Genomic DNA, 19,480 nt, shown 5'->3' with positions numbered 1-19,480 from the left:
TACAGCCCAGGTTCCCCTTTTTATGTTTCTCCTCCTTGATGGAGCCTACTCCTAGCAGAATGCCGCTGTGAATTGTGAGGCTGTAACTAGAGTAGTTACCGCCAGGCCAGTGTCTTCCTGGCATTGTCTGGTGGCCTGCTGCACCCCTCCCCCAGTAAATGGCTGCAATGCAATCTGGAAGGGCAGCGATTTATGGGCATTGACAGCTCCGCTGGAGGCCAGCAGACACTTGCTCCCGAGAATTTACATGGTTGGATGGCTATTTTAAAGTGCAGGAGGGTGCAGAGAGACAGGAAGCAGCGTGTGTGAAAGGGGCGAAGCCTGAGCCGCTAGAACTCCCTGGGTCTTGCCAATAGGAGAATATGTTACCGTACTTTTGGTGACTTTTTCCTTGGTGATTGGTAGAGTTGACCTAAGCACCTGCATATCTGTTGTGTCCCTCACCCTCTTGTCTGTGTCTCAAATTGACTTGGCTTTGTCGCCCCAAACTTGGGAGCGGTTGAAAGGAGGGTGGTGTGACCTGTCTTTAGAGATCACCCCAGTGATCAGGTCAGCTCTCCAGAGGCAGTAGAGAGCCGAGAGGCAGCACTCAGAGACCTCATCAGATTCTAGTCAGATATTGACCAAGCTAGCTGTAAATGAGTTAATCCTGCTGCCAGCCCCTTTTCTATTCCTGGTGGAACTCAGCTGAAAGAGGTCCTGGGAGAAGGAACACGGAGCCCTGGAAATGTGGACAGTTCTGTAGCAGCCAGCCACTGTTCACTGCCCGCCAGGCGCGGTAGTGCTGTGTTACTCGCATTTTTATTTAGGCCTCACAGTCGGTTGAGAGGATGGTAGTATCCTTGTTTATTTTTATGAGAAAATCAGCCCACCCAGGGGCCAGTGTGAGTTTTTGTGTGTTTATGTACATATTTGTGTGTGCAGCTGTGGGCAAATGTGTGAGCATGCACATATAGGCCAGAGAACAGCTTCAGGAGTTGTTCCTCAACAGCTGTCCGTCCACTTTGTTCTGAGACAAAGTCTCTTTTTGGCCTGGAGCTCACTTACTTGGCTAAGCCAGTGTGGCCAGCAGGCCCCAGGGATCCTCCAACTCTGTCGCTCCAGTACAAGTACCATCCTGACTTTTTGTATTAGTTCTGGGGATCAAACCCAGGCCCTCATGCTTGCAAGGCACTCTTTACCAACTGAGCCATCTCCCCCAGATCCCTCCCTGGTCTGAAAAGTAAGGGAGTGAGACTAGTGCACAAAAAGCTGTGACGTCTGTGCCTTCAGCTTCTGAGGTCCTACTTGTCAGCGCTGCTTCACACTGCTGTGACCCGTCTGCTGGCTTCTACTGAGAGGCTTGACACTGTGCTGTGAGCACTCGTGGGGAGAAGGTGAAGGAAAGCAGCCCCGAGCCAGCTCTTGTTCGTGTGCAGGGTTCTGAGGAGAGGAGGAAGTGACAGATTCAGTGAGCAGCTGTTTTCCTGCTGAAAAATGTGCCCGGTGGCATGCTGGAGACAGTACATTGCCTTTAGAGTGCCCGCATTAGGAATTTGATAACATTATATTAGTGGGGGCAATGGCTTGGTAAGACAACTCCTAGAAGGCACGTTGGACTGTAATGGCTGGTGAGGATGAGCTGTGCATCCCACACACAGTGGCAACCAGAAGTAGAAGGGAGGCCCAAGGAGAAAGCACCGCTCTGTGCCTTCTGCCACCCTCCAGCTGCTGTCCTGGCAAACTGGCCCATAAGCTTTGAATGGTACGGGGAGGGCTAGACGGGGCAGATCATGCCAGGTTTCTTTGCCCTGCCTTGTCCCCTGGGTAAGTCCTGTGCTCTTGCTGTCCATGCCTGCCTGATACAAGTGCATCAGGTTTCTGTGCTATGCCAGAGCACAGGAGCCTCTTGCCATTAGGAATGTTTGTGACTCGGTCCTTCTCACGCTTCCACTATGCCCCTTCCTCTACTTCCGTACTCCACTCTCATCGATTGTCCTGGCTACCAGTTAGTCATCCTTCCTATCCTTAGTTGGATGTCTCGTATTGGAAGAATAGGCACCCCTGCACTCAGACAGATCCTCCTACTTAGTGGACCTTGGTTCTAGGACTTGGTCCCCTAACACTTGACATTAAAGAATCAGTGGGCTTATCATCTCTGGATCCCACGGCCTCACCTGATGCTTGATGTATAATAAATGCACAATAAATGTTTGGTGGCTGCTTCACTTAGCAACTCCCCTGGAAGACTTCACTGAAGTCAGGCATAGGTTTGAGCCTCCCCCCAGAACTGTGCGAAGCTGACTGCAGTTCACATTCAGTGGTGTATGCCTGGAATAAGGGGGTCTTTCATCCAGATTCTTCTGAAGTAGAAATAAGGGCTTTGCTAGGCACATTGGATTTTGTCACACTGGCTTGGGGATGATAGTAGAGTTCTCTCTCAGTAGCTGTACTCTCAAGGGCCCTGTATGCACAGAACTTCATCATAGGTAAGGCCTGCCTAGGACAAGCTTCTTGCAGTGATCAGACTCCTAATTAAGCATAGCTGGCAGAGTTAGTTTCCCCGTCTGGAAGCTGCCCTTTTCTTTCTTAGCAAGTTTTGGGCTTGTCACACATCCTAGTTGGCTTGAGTGCATTCTGGTGCAGTCTCAGCCCTGTCACCTCAGGACCTGTCCCAAGCAACTGCGGTGGCAGTTTAGCCTGGTGTGGTACATGTGGCTTACTACTAATCTTGTGTGATCTTGGGCACATTCCTAAATCCTCTCTCTCAGCCTCAGTTTCCCCATCTATAAAATGATGAGGCTAGAATCTCCCACTCTGGTTACTCATAAGGACCAAATGAAATGATACACACAGTAAGGCTGCCATTCTTATGGGCTGTACATCTGTGGGCGAGTTCCACCAAGTGTGGATTGAGAATGTGAGTAACAAGAATTGTCAGTACTGAGCATGTGCAAACTCTGTAGGGTGTGGTCATTGTTCCTCAAGCAATATAGTGTAATACTGTCTTATACAACATTTACATTGCAGTAGGTATTATAGTGGTCTAGAGATGATTGATTGATTGATTGATTGATGATTGATTGATTGATTTGAAACAAGCACCCTTGTCTGGCTTGAAGCTGCTGTGTAGATCAGGCTGCCCTTGATTGAACTCCTCTTCTTCAGTGCTGTGTACTTCATGCCTGGCTTGATGATTTAAAGAATATGGAAGACTGCTCCTGGATTATATACAAATATTGTACCATTTTATTTAAGGGATTTCATCAGCTGTAGATTTTGGTATCTCTGGCAGTCCTGGGCCTAATCCCCTCAAGGTCCTGAGGGATGGCTTTATATGCCTATCGTAGACCCTACAATTAAGTAGTCAGCTTTGAAAAGGGTTAGCTCTGTCCCACAGCAGAATTGCCAGCAGTTTTGTCCACCCTTGCTTTGGCCACAGAACCCAGTCTTTCTAGAAGTCTTGGGAATAGCTTGACAATGGGAGGGCTGTGTGACATGCATGCATACATGCTCTGGTGTACGCAGGTGCATGTGGAGACCAGACGTCAATGTCTCCATTGCTCTCCACCTAAATTTTTGAGACAGGGTCTTTCAGTGAACCAAGGTTTGCCTATTCAGCAAGATTGCCTGGCTCCAGGGATCCTCCTGTCTCTGTCTCCCCATCACTGGGATTACAGGCAAGCACCACATGCGTGACTTTTTTTAAGTGAGTGTCGGGGATTCAAACTTAGATCCTGGTGCATGGTAAGCACTTTATCAAATGAGCCAACTCCTTGGCCCCTAGGAAAGCTCCTTCTTGATGGAGAGGTCATGCTGCATATCATGGTGTCATAAACCAGCTATGGCCCCTCAGGCAACAGGAGGGAGTGAGAAAGGAGAACTTGTAGACTGCAGTGACTCCAGAGAGGAGGGGAAAACAAAACTACCCTTATAACCTCAAATTGCTGGTAATTGAGTTTCTCTTTCATGAGTTCAGGGTAGAGAAGGAAAAGAATTATTGTAATTGAAATCCATTCAGGTTTGCATAATAAAACCTTCAGAAATAGATCTGGGGAGGCACTTAGTGTGGGGGATGGGTCAGAAAGAATCACTTACCCTTGAGTGCAGTAATATGACTGGCTGCCTCCGTGGGTTTATAAAGAATTGTGCAGCGTGTATTATCTCCTTGGTATTAACTACTTCAGCATAGGCAGGGAGGAGAAAAGAGCTGGGATCCAGAAATGGCATCTGACCTTTACTTCCCGTCTCTCTTTTAAATTCTTATTAAAATAGGCCCAATTTTCCTTGTATTGCCTCATTAGGTAGGTGAGTTATTGAGTTTGTAGCCGTTCTAGTTAATTGCGCTGTTTTAACATGGTTCCCCTGGAGGCTGTTAAGAGCTTTGAGGGGGTGAGCTCCCAAGCAGTGTAGGTGTGTAGCACGCTCTCTGGGCATGTACGTGCATTTCCATATCCACAGTGACAGTGGTTGCTAACAGGTCAGCCTGTTGAAGAAGACTTTTCTGTTGTCAGGAAAGGGTTTTAAGTGATTGCGATCAACTCCACATGTCAGGAAACATGTTGATACCTGAGGCCTCCTGGACTTCTGACCCAACAAAAGAGCAGGGCAGGCTCCCATAACACACTTCAGACCCTACCAGGGTCAGATGAGAAAGGGCATGGCTTTTCTGCAGTCAGACAAGAGGGGACTTGGCCAGCCCAGGGGAAAGGAAGCATTATTAAAGACTCTGGGCAAAGCAAGATGGCATGCCATCCTTTGGTGCCAACTTTGGATGGAATTAACACTGTGATTAAAATAGGGCAGAGACAGAGGCTATGGCAGGTCCTGTGTGCACAGGAAAGATAGTGGAGTGCCAGTCTTGCAGAATCTGCTCTTCCTGGGCTCCTTCTCTATATGTCCCCTGCTTCTCTCTTCCCTCAACCTTCTGGCTCTCGATAATCAGAGGTGTCAGTCCCCCAACACTGACCTGGGTGTTCCCTCAAGGCTTTGACCTCCATTTGTCCTTGGCTCCCAGATCTTCAACCTCTCTTTCTCCGAGCCCTGGTTGGCACAGCTAATCACCAGAAGATAGTCCCACATATTCAGCAGGCCTGTTCTTCCCTGACTCAGTTCTGTTCTCGCAGCCCACAGGTAGCCCCACACTCTACCTGCCAGCCACCACAAAAGCCAACTCCCCATGCTTACCTCCTAAACTGTGTGAATTCTACCTCACAAAAGTTTCCACTGAGCCCTGTCCATTGTACCATCTTTGCCCTCATCACCTTCCTGAACTTTTCTGCAGCCCTAATACCTGCTCCTTGAACCCAGTTCTTGATTCTTCTCCCCAGGCTTATATGTTGAAAGCTTGGTCCCTAGCTGGTGACACTATTTTGGAAATGTGAGGATGTGAGGCCTGACTGGAGAAGTCACTGGAGCTATATTCTGTGGAGCTAAACTTGGTTCCTGTCTCTCTCTTCCTGGCTCTTTCTACTTCCCTGCTGCTGTGAGGTGAGCAGTCTTGCTCCACCACACCCTTAGCCCACCAGTGTGGACCAAAATCTGAAAGTGAACCAGAGTACATACTTCTCTCCTTAAATTTTTTTTGGAAGACATTTTGTCACAGCCATGAACAGTTTAACGCTATCCCTTTAAATCTCACAGATTACAAAGAGTAAGTGGCAGTGACTTGGTGAAAGTGTTGTTAGGCATTTGTAGTGTCTGTCATAGTGCTTGGTGTCTGATAGGTGTTTGGTACACACTGGATGAGTCAATAAATGAATTTATGTAGCAGCCACATAGTGTATGCTGCTGCCATCAAGCTTGGTGGCATTTCAAAGATCACTGAATCTGAATTTCTTACCATGTGACCTAACTGGTGTTTTTGCTGAAGAAGCTGCTCAGTAGTATTCCATACAGATTTGTTCCTTAGTCTCCAGGAATGAGCACACTGCTCACCTTCCTGAGTTATTAGAAGGACTGAGCTGACTTCCACAGTATATGTGTCTTATTAATAAATGCTATTTTATAGTGGGCCATTAAATAACCCTGACCCCTGGCATCACACTTTGGTTAGTGTGCTACAGCAGAGCTGCTTAAATGTTTTCACTCAAAAAATGTTTATGTAATCCCAGATAGTATAGTACATGAAATGGGTATAGAAAGTCAACATTTGGGACTGGAAAGATGGCATGGTGGCTAAGAATATTTGCTACTGGAATATTTGCGACTATTGGAGAGGACCAGAGTTTACTTCAGGTAGTTCACAACTTCCTGTAACTCAGGTTCCAGAGCATCTGACACCTCTGCAGGGACACGCATATAAATAGATTAATAAATGTCAGTATTTAATGATAATAAATCATAGTTATTTTAAATCAATTTTATACATATAATTTTATCACTTATTGAAGATAAAACAAATTTGTATACTAATAAGTTGGATGCCCATCTTGTATGAATATTTGATGTAGAGCATCTTCAGTATTTTTCAGAGTTTAGGTTTTATAATCACAAATGATGAAAACACTACTTCACATAAAACACAGAACACAGTGCAGAAGAATGTAGGGCCATTTCAGAAATTCTTTGTAATTCTCTCCTAATCCCAAGCCAAAATTCACTTAATGACTTCTTATGAACCTCAAGTCAGCAATTCAAACAAGTTTTTAATATCAAACATTCTAACACAATACAATCAGAAGATACGCTAAGTCAATAGAGGAATAACAGTAAGAACATATTGACAGTCTTTGTTTTCCCTAATTAAATCATTATGTTTCCATAAGAGCAGAAAACTTTGTGTGTGCAGTAAAAAACGAGCTCATAACACACAGTAGTCTTAGACCTACACCGAAGTGTTTCAGACAGTGTTCTCTAGTATGAGGACATGCTCAGTGGAAAGTGTACATCGGTGTGTTCATCTCTGAGGCTGCTGTGAACACACACACACACAAAAAAAAAAAAAAAAAAAAAAAAAAAAAAAAAAACCTGGGCAAGTCATGCCAGAAACACCTAGGACTCATTCCTTGTTTGATTTTGATTTTGACTTGTTAGCCATTCAGAAACTCACACAGTACTAAATATGCTCTCAGTTTCATTAGTAGTAGTGCTAGTTATAAGGGTGGCTTCTCGTTTATGCTCTTCTACTAGCGTGGCGGTTTAAGAAGTATGCTCCTGACAAAGACTAAATTTAGTTTCTTGAACCAGCCAGTCTTGGAGCTGGGCAGGATGTGTGTCAGTCGTGTGTAGAACATCAGACAAAAACCTTCCCAGCGAGAGTTTACCAGGAGGCCCCAGTTCCCCACTTTTCCATGTAACCCATGCCAGAGCTTGCAAACTCAATTCATGTTCTCCCCAAGCTTAAAAACCACAAATTAATTATTTAGAATAGAACGATGAGTACTAATGGACCCTTTATGCTGAACAAGGATAAAGCACCTTGCTGTTTTGTGATGAGTCTGAAAACCTTGTAACTGAGCACTTTCTGGACCCCTTTTCTTTCTCTCCCTCCAGCTGCTGTCTCATACTCAACCATGGTGGCAGTTGTAGGGATGCTGGAACAAGCCATGTGTTTGGTTGGGTTGGGGCTACTCTATGACGCTTGCAGGGTGATTTGATGTTGTGATGTGAAGGCTCAGTTCCTTCAGGATTTACACACTGGACTCTCCCAAGTAGAGCTCAGCATTCTTCTGTTTGTCCCTAGGAAGACTGAGAGAGAGGATGCACCCACCATCCTGGAGGCTGTTCCTGCCTTTGAGGCAGGGAGGAAACAAGCTACCTTACAACTTTAGCAATTAGACATTTCTCTCTTCCCTCTGAGTTTGTCAGTTGCCAAGCCCCTTGTAGCAAGTAAGTGCCAGATGCAGAATTGAGCTGAGGTCAGCTTCAAACCCTCTCCGCAAGCAAGGGCTGCAGGGACTCCTTGCCCAGGGCTGAGGAGGAGGATTGCTTTTACATGCAGGCTGACCAGCTTCAGACCCTAGCTCCACTCACGGGCTGCCTGGTGGCCTTTTTGATCTTGAATCTCTAAAGCGGAACTGAAGTGTTATTCAAATTATTCTTTATCAATAAAAAGTCAGGAGTCAGATATTGGGGTAAGAACCTGAAGGATCATAGAAGCCACCAGTGCTCTCCTTCTTGCTCTGTTCCTCCCTCCAAAAGGACTGAGATCTCTCTCTGCCCGCCTTACTACTTAACTTCCTGTCCTATCTATCTACAGTCCTCCAAAACTTATGTGGCTAGTTTTGGTTGGCTAGGGCCTGGCTCAGCCTTTTAACTCCAGGCAAGCTTTATTTGTCAGAACATGATCAAAATTCTATATCACACAATACAGGACTGGTCGAATCTTCCCCTGAAGTTGTACAGGGTAAGGGTTGTGAGTGGCCTGTATTCAGTTGGGATGTAGTTACCAATGTTAGCTTCCTTCAAGATAGTCATCCTACCTCTTCCAGGGTTTGTGCTTGCATGTGTATGGGGTACAAACTCTTGCTCCTGTGTACAAGGTCCCAGTTTTGAACCAATCTGTGCAAAGGCTAGGTGGGTCATAACAGGAATATACCAGAGAGATGGTAGTTGCTGTATAGTAATGGCCTGTAAGCCTGGGCTTAGTTCATCACTACCTGGATGACTTGCCAACCTGCTCTGTTCCGGTTTCAAGCTCCCATTCTAGCCTGCCTTCACTTGGGGTTGGGGGCCAAGGGGTTGGCTTGATGCCCCAAGACAGGTTACCAAGGCTTCACAAGCTCTTTCATTAAGCAAACCATTAGGCCCACTTTGTGCCAGGCTGGTGTTTTAGATGGAAGGTGAACAAACCCACAGCCTAGCTAGCAAGACAGAAACCCGTATTTATGTTCACACCCATTGAGAAAACAGACATAAAGCCTGCATTTCTCTGCCCAACTGATTGGGGGAAGGATGTTTGAGGCCCTGTGGACACAAGGCGGGCTGGAGCGGGGGTGGGGGAAGGGGGCGCTCCACATCTCACCTGAGTAGTGAGAGAATCGGTGGAAATTGGAAACAACCTTACCTGAGAAGTGTGGCCTCCTGAGTCACACTTTGGTAGAAGTTGAGTAATTATGTCAGGGGAAAGCACATACAGAAAAAGACAGAAGGGACAGACCACAGTGAGCCGTAAACTTGGCTGCCATCAGCATCTTGTAGAGCCCTATATGCCCCTTACTGCCAACCCACACCACCCCTGTGCCCCCTGGAGTGTGCCCTGAGGCCATGCTGATCCCAGTCTTTGGTGAGTGGATTAGTGCTTTATTCAGAAACCAGAGCTTTTTGGGACCTGAGTTCATCAGGGACAGGGCATGAGACCTTCCCTGTGCAAGACTATGCTCATAAGAGTTAGCTCTTGTTGCTGTTATGGTAGTAATTTTATTATTTTATACTAAAAAGGACCTCCCAAATTTTCACAGGTCACAGGTATAGCATTAATTTCCATTTTCTTGGCCATTTAATCTAATTTATCGCAAATTCAGTGTTGAATCCAGAGGGAAGGGGATAGAACAGTTCTTTTTCCTGTGTTCCCTTTGCATTTTTCATTTTGCCTAGTAGCAGCTTAGCTCTTCTGTGGTATTAGGAGAATTCTCATTCTAGACTAGAATTTCTTCTGATGTGTTTATAGTATTGTCAATAGGAATATGATTGTGTTTGTTTATTATCTTGCTTAAATTTTATAGAAATGCTTTGGTATGTAATTGTCCTTCATAGAAATCAAATACCAGCACCATCTGAAGAAGAGCCGAACCATTTTAGGTTAACTTCTATAATATTTTAAGTAGTCCCAAAATAAAGAACTAACAGGAAGTAGGCAGTTATTAACTATGAACTATGGTTTATTAAAGTTCAACACATAATCTCTGCTGGAATGCTGTCCCTGACATCACTGTTTGAGGGCCGCTTTTATTCTTAGTGCTCTAGCATACATCCCACTTGGCCAAGTATGGGACCATGATAGTTTAGAAGGTCACGAAATGAATATGGCCTATTAGAAACTGAGTCTAGCATTCTCCTGTGGTTTCAAAATTGTCTCAATGGTTTTTGTTTGGCCTTGGTTTTTTGTTTGTTTTGTTTTGTTTTGTTTCATACAATATATTTTGATCATATTCCTTCCCCTTCCCCAGTTCTTGTAGCTCCTCTCCATCTCCCTACCCACCCAACTTCATGTTTCATGTTTTCTCTGTCTCTTCTCTATTTCTCTGTGTGCCTTTCTAAAAGGAGAAAAGAAACAGTAAAGAAAATTAATAAGACAAACTATAACAAAAGTACATATACACACACACACACACACACACACACACACACACACACACACACAAACACACCCCACGGAGTCTGTTTTATGTTGGCCAACTACTCCTGGACATGGGTCCTGCACTAGAATGTGGTTGATGGACCCAGTAATACTCTATTGGAGAAAATGGATTTTTTTCTTTCCCAGCGGGTATCAATGTCAAACAGCTTCTTGGTTAGGAGTGGGGATTTTTATTCAACAGAACTGATACACATAGGGACTCACAGAGACTGTGGCTGCCTTGTTTTTTGTTTTGGTTTTCTTTTTAAATCATAAATGAAGGCTCCTCACCTACAGAGAGCTTGATTTAAACTGCATGGTATCATTTTCTACTCTACCTCTTTCTCTGGAGTCTTGCATAGTCTCCATCTCTCAGTGCTCACCCTTTTGGCCTGCCTCACTTTGTCTGCCTCTTGGCTTCAGACCCAAGATGTCTCTGCCTACCACATCTTCTTTACATGGGGCTTTCCAGAGTTCATGCTCAGTGGTGTTCAGCCTTCACTCTTTGCTCCTAGGCATGCTCTGTAACCTTGCCCTGTCCCTCTGTTGACCCACCCCTCTTGAAAAAAATGGCTTCAACTTATAGCTTTCAACCCCAATTGGTTGGTGTCACTGGAAGAGCTTTGACACAAATGCTTGTGTCTGGGTCTCATCTCCAGAAGTCCCAAGGCTTGAGCCTTGGAGCATCAGTATTTCTTCAGAGATTTTAATTATGTCTGTATCTATGTGAGTGTATGCTCAGGTTTGTGGGTGGATGGATCCCTGTGCCTGTGCACATGCACAGAGGCTGGAAGAAGACATTGGGTGTCCTCTATCACATTCCACATGTTCTTTTGAGGCAGGGTCTCCCCTTGAACCTGGAGCTTGTTACATGGGTGTTAGAATCTGAACTCTGACCCTGATGGTTTGGGAAGCAAGCACTCTTAACCACTGAGCCATCTTTCCAACCCCAAGCATAACTATTTTTAATAGTGCAAGATACTGTTGCTGGGTGCTGGAGAGATGGCTCAGAGGTTAAGAGCACTGACTGCTCTTTCAGAGGACCTAAGTTCAATTCCCAGCAACCACATGGTGGCTCACAACCATCTGTAATGAGATCCGGTGCCCTCTTCTGGTGTGCAAGCATGTATGCAGGTAACTGTATACATAATAAATAAATAAAATCTTAAAAAAAAAAAAAAAAAGATCCTGTTGCAGTTAGTGTTGAGGACACTGGCCAGAACACCTACCCATATTGAACATCCTTTTCACATTCCCTCTCTGCCCAGAGAAGCTGCCTGACATGTCAGGTGCTTTTTAAAAAGAACTGTTGCCATTTCTAAAAATGACAAAGAAAATTTTGGAGAAAAGGTTAAAATCACCCCCAAACTTCCCTCCAAAGTTAGTTATAGTTAACGGATGGAATCCACTCAGACATACATACTGGGATGAGGGTCATATGTGTGCAGTTTTGTAGAGATGGGAATCTGTTCTACATTCTGTTTTGTAAGTACTGCTTTTACCAGAGTCTTGGGTTTTATTGTCAGGAGTGGGCCTTTCAGTGTTACTGTGAAGCTCTTCTGTCTTTAGAAGGCAAGAAAAGAATTCTGGTTGAGTAGCAGCTTTGGAGGTGATTTAGTTTGGAGGGGAGCTTGGATGGCAAGCTGGCTCTTCCACATATAGTACAAGTATTAGAACTGCAAAGTTGGGGAATGAGATGGAGACCTAAAGCCAGTGTGTCCAAGTTCATTTGCTTAGTGCATGAAATAGGAAGGCACCTTTCTGCTGGCTTCTTTTAATATGTAAATATTTGAGCGTGTTGGGCATATTGGTACCTAATGGAAGATATGATGTGGAAGGGAAGCGCAGAAAATAAGCTTGTATACATCTCACTGCTCATAAAGAATACCCTTGCAGGTGTGAGGTGTTCGTTAGTGTCCTTCCTCCTGGACTCTTGTAAAATCAGATGTGATTTTTATGTGCACCAGCCTGCAGGTTACTGGGGAAATGCTCAGTGTGGTTAATCATGTTGCAGTCTTGTTTGTTTTTTTTATAGTAGGAAAATGTCTTTGGCTGGCTTCTGGTGCCAGATTGATTTTGCTTGTGGGTGTCCAGATGCTGATGAGCTGTAATTAGCATAAGAAGGAGACTGGAAAGATGTTGAACATTCTTTTTTGGTAGCTGAACAATGGATCCCCAAACAGAGGTTATCCTCGGGTATCAGACACACCTGAGGCAACATTTTGCTCTTAGTTGTGGCTCTGTGCTAGTGAGCACTGGGTGGTTTGGAGACTCCTGGGCCTGGCAAAGGGTGATTTTTCTGCAGTTGAGTGCTTCTTTGTGAGGAGTTGCTTTAAATCCCAGAGTAGCTCAGAGAGGGGCCCTGTCTACCAGGTTCAGGAGACTGGGGTGTGATTCTGTCCTGACTCAAGTCATTTGCTCTCCCAGAACCTCAGTGTCCACAGCTTCAAGATGGCGACAGCAGTACTTAACAGCAGAAGAAGCTGCATCAGATACTGTGTAGAACAATGTCGGCTGCAGCATGCAGCTAGTAGGTATTGCTTGCAGTGTTTCCTCTACTTCATCTATATTCTTTACACACCTTTTAACACCTCTTTTTCTGTCCCTGATTCCAAAGTAGAAAGAAAATGATTGTTAATTTGCTCCTTATTTGCTGCAAGGTACCATAAAATAAATTAAGCGTATGATTTTGATAATCACTAAAAGCATGCTTACAACTTCCTTAAATGTATTGATTAGTAATAAATCATGCTGCAGTAAGTATGCCTGCTGGCTGGCTAACTTTGGGAATGGCAGTGTTCTAGCTGGTTAGCAGCCTGGCTATCCTAAGGTGTCAGCCACTGCTGACAGTGGATGGTGACTCGGGCTTGTTGGGTTTTGCTGTGTTCTGGTACGTGCGAGTCGCTATACCTATCACCAGCTTTGCATGGGGTGTCACTAGTTTGCTTTATTACTGAGAAAACAGCCCCCAAAGAAGTTAAGCACTCCCTCAGGGGTGCACACAGTTTAAATTGACAGCAGGAACCTAAAGGCACAGTTCTTAACACCATGTTCCAGCCTCTCAGGGAGATACCCCGAGACCAGAAAGTTAAATGGCTTTTAATCACCAAGGCAACAGTGCAGTAACCAGCTATTTCTGGAAATGGCAAAAGGAAACTGAATGATACTGGCAGGGCAGGGCAGGGCAGGAAAGCACTAGTAAGTTTTTGGTATTGGGCAATGTGGGATGTAAAATCTTTTTATAACTTCATTTAAATTTTTAGAATAATGAGCCATGTTCTGAGAAGAGTCTTTCTGGATATTTCACATTAAGTTAGGTGTACCTTTCTAAGTTCTACACTTGGTAGGGGTCTCTGCTACAATGTAGCAGGGAAAGCACAGTTTTTTATTAGAAGCTGGAGGACCAAGTTGGAAGTCCAAGCTTGTGCCAGCTGTAAGCACTGAAAGAAGAGCTAGATATCTGGTCTACCTGGGGAGAAAACCACAAATCATTCCCAGGAAAACTTATAAGATTGAAAGAGAGTAGGAACTTCCCACAGGGACAAGACCTGGGACAACTTTTGGGCAGAAGGAATAGCATGTACAAAGGCACAAAGATCACCATAGGACTCTAGAAAGGCCAGGATTCCAGGCTGCAGTACATCCTAGGAGTGACTGCTAGTACAGTGAACCATACTACTACCTGTCTTCCACAAGATCAGATGGTGACCAGGAGGGCAGGGGCCAGACATAACTGTTCACCGTGTGACTCTTTGGGAAAGGAAGGAGCCACAAATTATGCTCCTGGTTGTCACCTGAAGTGCTCCCTAATTCCTTTTCATTAAAGATCACTTGTAGATTTTGCCGTGGTGTCTCCTTAAGACAGACCTTGCATTTCCCCACCACTCTGGGTCCACTTGTGATGTCAGCTATGAATAACATGTAGTATGGGTACCTCTTGAATGCAATCTTGGTTCTTACTGCACACTGTCTCTGTGCCCCTCAGTTTCTTTCCCAGATGATGGCAACCCTCTCTGTTACTGGCTCACTCTGGGAGTCCCTGCCTCCTTTCAGACTATCCTTTGCACCTGCCAGGGTGCAAAGTGAACTGCCTCCAGTACCTCTAAAACAGGAATCTGGTCACACTTCTGTTAATTCTTTAAAGCCCTCTCATTACAGATCTAGAATAAAGTTAGTACTTGGCATAGCATAAGGAACAGCCCCTGTTGCCTCCTCCAGGAGCATCTTGCCCTCCCTGGAATCGTGTTTCCAGTGGTCTGGGCTGCACTGTTCCTCCCAGCATGCCCCAGCATGTCCTTTTCTTCCTTCCATGCTTCCGCAGTGATGCCTTCCCTAGCCCCCTTCTCTGAGACTGCGTACTTGTGCTCTGTGGCTCTGTGAAGCCCGTCCTGCTTTTCCACTGGCTTCTTTCCTCACCCCACTCTACGCCCACTTACACCCAGCAGCATCCCAGGGGTTGGCTGGCTGGTTCCCAGTGAGCTCTGTCAGGCAAGGGCCAGGTCAGGGGGTGGGGCAAATAGGAACCCGTTTATTTGTTGTATCTCTTTATGTAGACTCAGTGAGAAGGAAAACTATGATCTTTTATGGTGGGGATGTTCAAGATATACAGAAGTATAAAGAGCATATCTACTGAGCTCTTAGCTTATCCATTACCCAGCTCTGATGAGTAGCGTTTGCCAGTCTGGTTTCATCCCCCCTGCTCCCTACCCCTTTTCCTGTAATGTTTTAAGGCGTTCCTAGACATGATGGGATTTTATCTCATGGAATATTTATACAATCAGTAGCAAGTACAAATGAGAGCCCTGAATTTAGCCATTTTTCTAGCTGGAATATGTTTGTTAACATTGAGATCCACTAATAGCTCAGCAGTTAGACATCAGAAGTAGCCTAGCTCAGGCTGTCTCAGCCATGTCTCTATTGAGACTTAAAGCAGGGCATACTTTGGTGTGAGGGCTGTCCTGTGTGTGTAAGGCATTCAGCAACATGTCTGTCCTCCACCTACCAGAGCCTGGTAACACCTCCAATCATCACAGATAAACAGCAGAATTGCAAAGTATCTCCCACTGTGGGCTCCTCCCCCTTGCCACCCTCCACCTCCACCTTAAGAACTACCCACACAGAGAAAGGGATGAAAGAAATGGGAGGATTGCGCCCCCCCCCCCCGTGGTCTGGAGAACTGAGTCCTAGGGGGAAGCATGCACTCTGATTATGATTGTGCCTGTTAGTATACTGGAGAGTAAAGTCTGACTTCGGTTCCCTGTCTCATATCCCACCATACCAACCAGAGCTACCAGGGCAAGAGTACAGGCTTCCTAGAAGAGAACAGGTGTCATATACTCCCTGTGGGTGTGACTCATTGACCAGGACAGCCTCTTGGCCAGCTTAGGGGACCTCGAGAAAAGCACCAGCAGTAGGGTATGTTGTTCCAGATCTGCACCCATGTACTCATCTGCCAGGCTGGTCAGCATGCCCCTTTCCCAGGTAGTTACACTGTGCTGGCTGGGAAAGTCTCTCCTGGGGAATGCATCTTGGATTCCAGTGCAGTCCAAGGAGCATTTGTTTGACAGAAGTCCTTTTTTTTTTTTTTTTTTTTTTTTTTTTGCCAGAAACCATTTGTTTTGTATGAAACAAAGGGACACTGGTGATTCATTGTATGGTGTTCTTCAAAATGGACTCTCTGCTTAGTTCCTACAACTTAGCTCACCTAGGAAGTTGAGTACTAGGAAACTTAATTACCTGGAATGGCAGTTTTGGAGAATGGGGGGTGGGGGGAGGGAAGCCGGCCTTTAAAGTCAAATGCACTGGTGTGCAGCTCATAGTAGCTCTGCCATCTTGGCTAAGGCACAGAGCCTTTCAGAGCCTTGTATGTATAGGAAGAGTAATTCACACCAAAGTGACTACAAATACTAAGAGGTAGAGGAAGAGCAGAATACTTTCTTGGTGTGTGTCATGCCCTTGATTCCATCCCAAGCAGAGAAAGGGAGGGAGGGAGGGAGGGAGGGAGGGAGGGAGGGAGGGGGGAGGGAAGGAGGGGGGAGGGAAGGAGGGGGGAGAGGAGTGACTAACATGCTCTGTTACAGAGCACTAACAGATGGCTTCCCTCTTTAGAAAGACCCTCTACAGAAGATAGGAATATCCTCCTCCCCAGCCCACCCCCACATTTTTCTTTTGTTTCTTTTTTTCTTTACGTTTTGGGGGAGGGGAGCAAGGTCTCACTGTGTAGCCCTGACTGGCCTGGGACTCATTCTGTAGACCAACCAGACTGGCCTCCGCCTCATGTGCCCAGCTTCCCTCTAGTTCTTTTTTATACACCTGTGAGAAGGTTGGTCTGGTACATGGAGGAAAGCTTTGCCAGCCATCCCATAGCAGTATGGTTTAGGGCTTGCAGAATCCTCTTCCTGCCGAGCGATCTGACATGTATCAGAGTGTGACCCCAAAGCATTTCACAGCAGAACTGATTGCATGTTTCTCCAGACACTTTCCTCTGTGAATGATCAAAGGATGGTTTAGTGTGTTCATCTTGGACACAGAATTAAAGAGCTGTGTTCCAGCAGCACTGAAATGCTCCCATCCTCTCACCAAGAAACCCTCCGGCTCCCGCCATACCACATCAAGCTTCAAGCAAATGAACATGAGCTGCCTTGTGTCTGCACATGGAGTTTTCTGGTTTCTGTGGCAATCAGCAGATCCCTGAAGCTCAACAGTTGGCAAGCCTCAGGCATCTGAAGATGACTATGATGTTTAGTGTAAGGGGAGCAGATGGGATTGTTCAGGACTGAGACTAGCCTTCGAATAAGGCAAGAGTGTCACGAATAACTTTAACTCATTTCAAAAGACCTTGACCTCAGCCCCCCCCCACACACACACACATGTGCACACGCTTCTTTTCAAAGCAGCTATGAGGAGGCAGTGCAGGGGTATGGAAACAGCTCCCGTGTCTTGGGGCTGTGATAGTCAGCTCTGCCACACAGGCACCCCCATACTCAGGATGTACAGGTGGGGAAGAGCAGGTCTGCTGACAGAGCATGGGAGTGTGCTGACATCCATGCCTAGCCTCTAGCTGTGGGTCCGGGCCAAGCATGGTATGCCAAGCAGGTATACTTTGCTTCTCCAGCCCTATAGAGCGGTTTGACAATGCATTGAGCTGGCCATTGAGGACACTTTACAGAAGAAAAATGTCACAGTACAAATATCCTAGCCGTTTGTCTCATTTTAGGATCTAAAGATGTTTTTATGGGCTTCATTGCAAAGGAGCGGCAGTAACTAGACAATGCACTTCCCAAACCCTGAAAGAGCTCATAGGCCACAGGGTGCTTTCATTTAGATGAGGTACTCTCAAGTGAAAGGCAGGGGACTAAACTGAGCTCTGGCTGATGCAGGGCTGTCCTCATCAGAGGCCTCACCCAAATCTCCACATGGCCAGAGGAGCTCTGTCTGTCTGTCTGTCTGTCTGTCTGTCTGTCTGTCTGTCTGTCTATGTGCTCCCACAGTGCTGACACTTATGGGCACCTGCTGTAAAATGAGGTTGTCGACCTCCAGGCCAAAGCTTCCTGATCCCTCCTACCAGGGTCTGGTGTGTGTATCATCATGGAGAGTGTCCTGAGGAGAAGGGGAGAACCAGGCCTTTTCATCCGCAGTTGATGTGCTCCTGAAAATAGGCGTGGCTGTGTGCACACCATGACCATCAGGGTGCTCATGACCTCTTATCTGCTTTGGGAGTCCTAGGAAAGAACTTAGGGATGAGGGCATCAGTTAGAAGATACAGGACTACTGCCAAAAACTAGAATTAAAAACACTAACAGAAAGAATGCAGAGGTATGTATGTTTCTCCGGGTAAGACAAGCCCGGAGGCCAGCTAGACCATTCCAACAGCTTCCTGGTGTCCTGCCATTCTTATCTTGAAGCCAGAAGTGTTTGTTGGCTCTCAGTGTGCCCTGAGCACCTATAAAAGGGGCCTGACTACTCTTTTCAAGATTGCTTTATGGTCCCAGATGGCTACTAGTGCTCTGGCTACAATTCTCATATTCCAAAGAACAGGAAAGAAAGAGGGGACAAGGGCTGAAGGGGACATGTCCCTTCTTAAAGGTCCCAAATGTCAGTCAAGCCTAAATCACTAATGTAAAATTAGTCCTGTAGCCCTGTAGGGTTTTGTTGGTTTGTTTTTCTGTTGGTCAAAATCTCTCTCTAATTCAAATGGGCTCTAGTACTAAGAAGTCTGAGGTGTGTGGGCATTGGCAGCTTCAGCCCGTCTGCTTGCTGTCATTGTTATATGGCTTCTTGTGGCAGTTTGACCAAGCTAGTACTGGGTTTCAGAAGTCAAATGGTGCTCCCTAGAGCCATTGTCATAAGGTCACACTGCTGCTGCTGAGACGATGGTGTTCATGCCCCTGACAGATCACACTGCAGGAGCCAGAGAAAACTGCAGGTGAAGAGTTCCCAGTTGTAGCCCACTTGCAGCCCGTTATGGTGTACGCGTGGCAGGGCTTGCATGCAGCTCCTCCATCCCTCCTTAAGTCTGGGCCATCCTGCTCCAGGAGCCCTTCTCCTAGGGAGCCTTGGGCCTATAAGAAGCCAGGCAGTACAGCGCACACAGAAGCATTTCCCTCCCTTCCAGGTTATAGTTTTATCAAGATAGCATTAAATACTTCCCTAACCCATGTGCTGCTGAGCTATTGAAGGGAATCCCGGGGCAACAGCAGTGACGGGGAAGTCAACCCAGGCAGCACCTGTCCCTGCTCTGCACCCAGTGGGTGCTCCATGTTTGTGGAGTCTCATCACAACCCAGAAGTGAGACTGGTCAGTTCATTTATTTGTTTCAAGTAGAATGGGCTTCAGTGGGAAAGACATTCACAGTTTCAAATGACACATATGAAAACTCCCTTTTGGAAAATCACCTTTGGAAGCCTCTTCATTTATATCCCAGGTTCACACTGCTCTCACTTTTCTTGCCTCCTTCCCAGCATTTTCTTAAGAAAAATTTCAAACATAGGAAAGGTGAAAAGAAGGGTGCAGCGACTCCTGCCGTACCTGCCACCAGGGGCTCTGTTAGCACGCTGCTGTTTTCTTTACCTCTTCTGCTGTGCTTTTTCCATCTGCTTTATTTTTGATACAGAAAGTAAGTTGCAGACAACAACATACGTTACACTTTAGCATGTTTATCATTAACGTCACGTTGTTATTGCTTAGTTACATTTGGGATGCACAGATCCTGAGAGGTTCATG

At 45.9% G+C, this 19,480-nt stretch overlaps 1 protein-coding gene across 1 annotated transcript in view; it reads left to right on the top strand.

Moving 5' to 3' along the window:
* Ctnnbl1 (catenin beta like 1) overlaps positions 1–19,480 on the top strand; it is a 154,984-nt gene that overhangs the window by 101,183 nt on the left and 34,321 nt on the right. The window lies entirely within an intron of this gene.

Source organism: Cricetulus griseus, chromosome 6, assembly GCF_003668045.3.
Source record: "Cricetulus griseus strain 17A/GY chromosome 6, alternate assembly CriGri-PICRH-1.0, whole genome shotgun sequence".
NCBI classification, from domain to species: Eukaryota; Metazoa; Chordata; class Mammalia; order Rodentia; family Cricetidae; genus Cricetulus; species Cricetulus griseus.
Note: the sequence above shows the minus strand (reverse complement) of the source record. Positions and strands in the feature narration are given on the sequence as shown.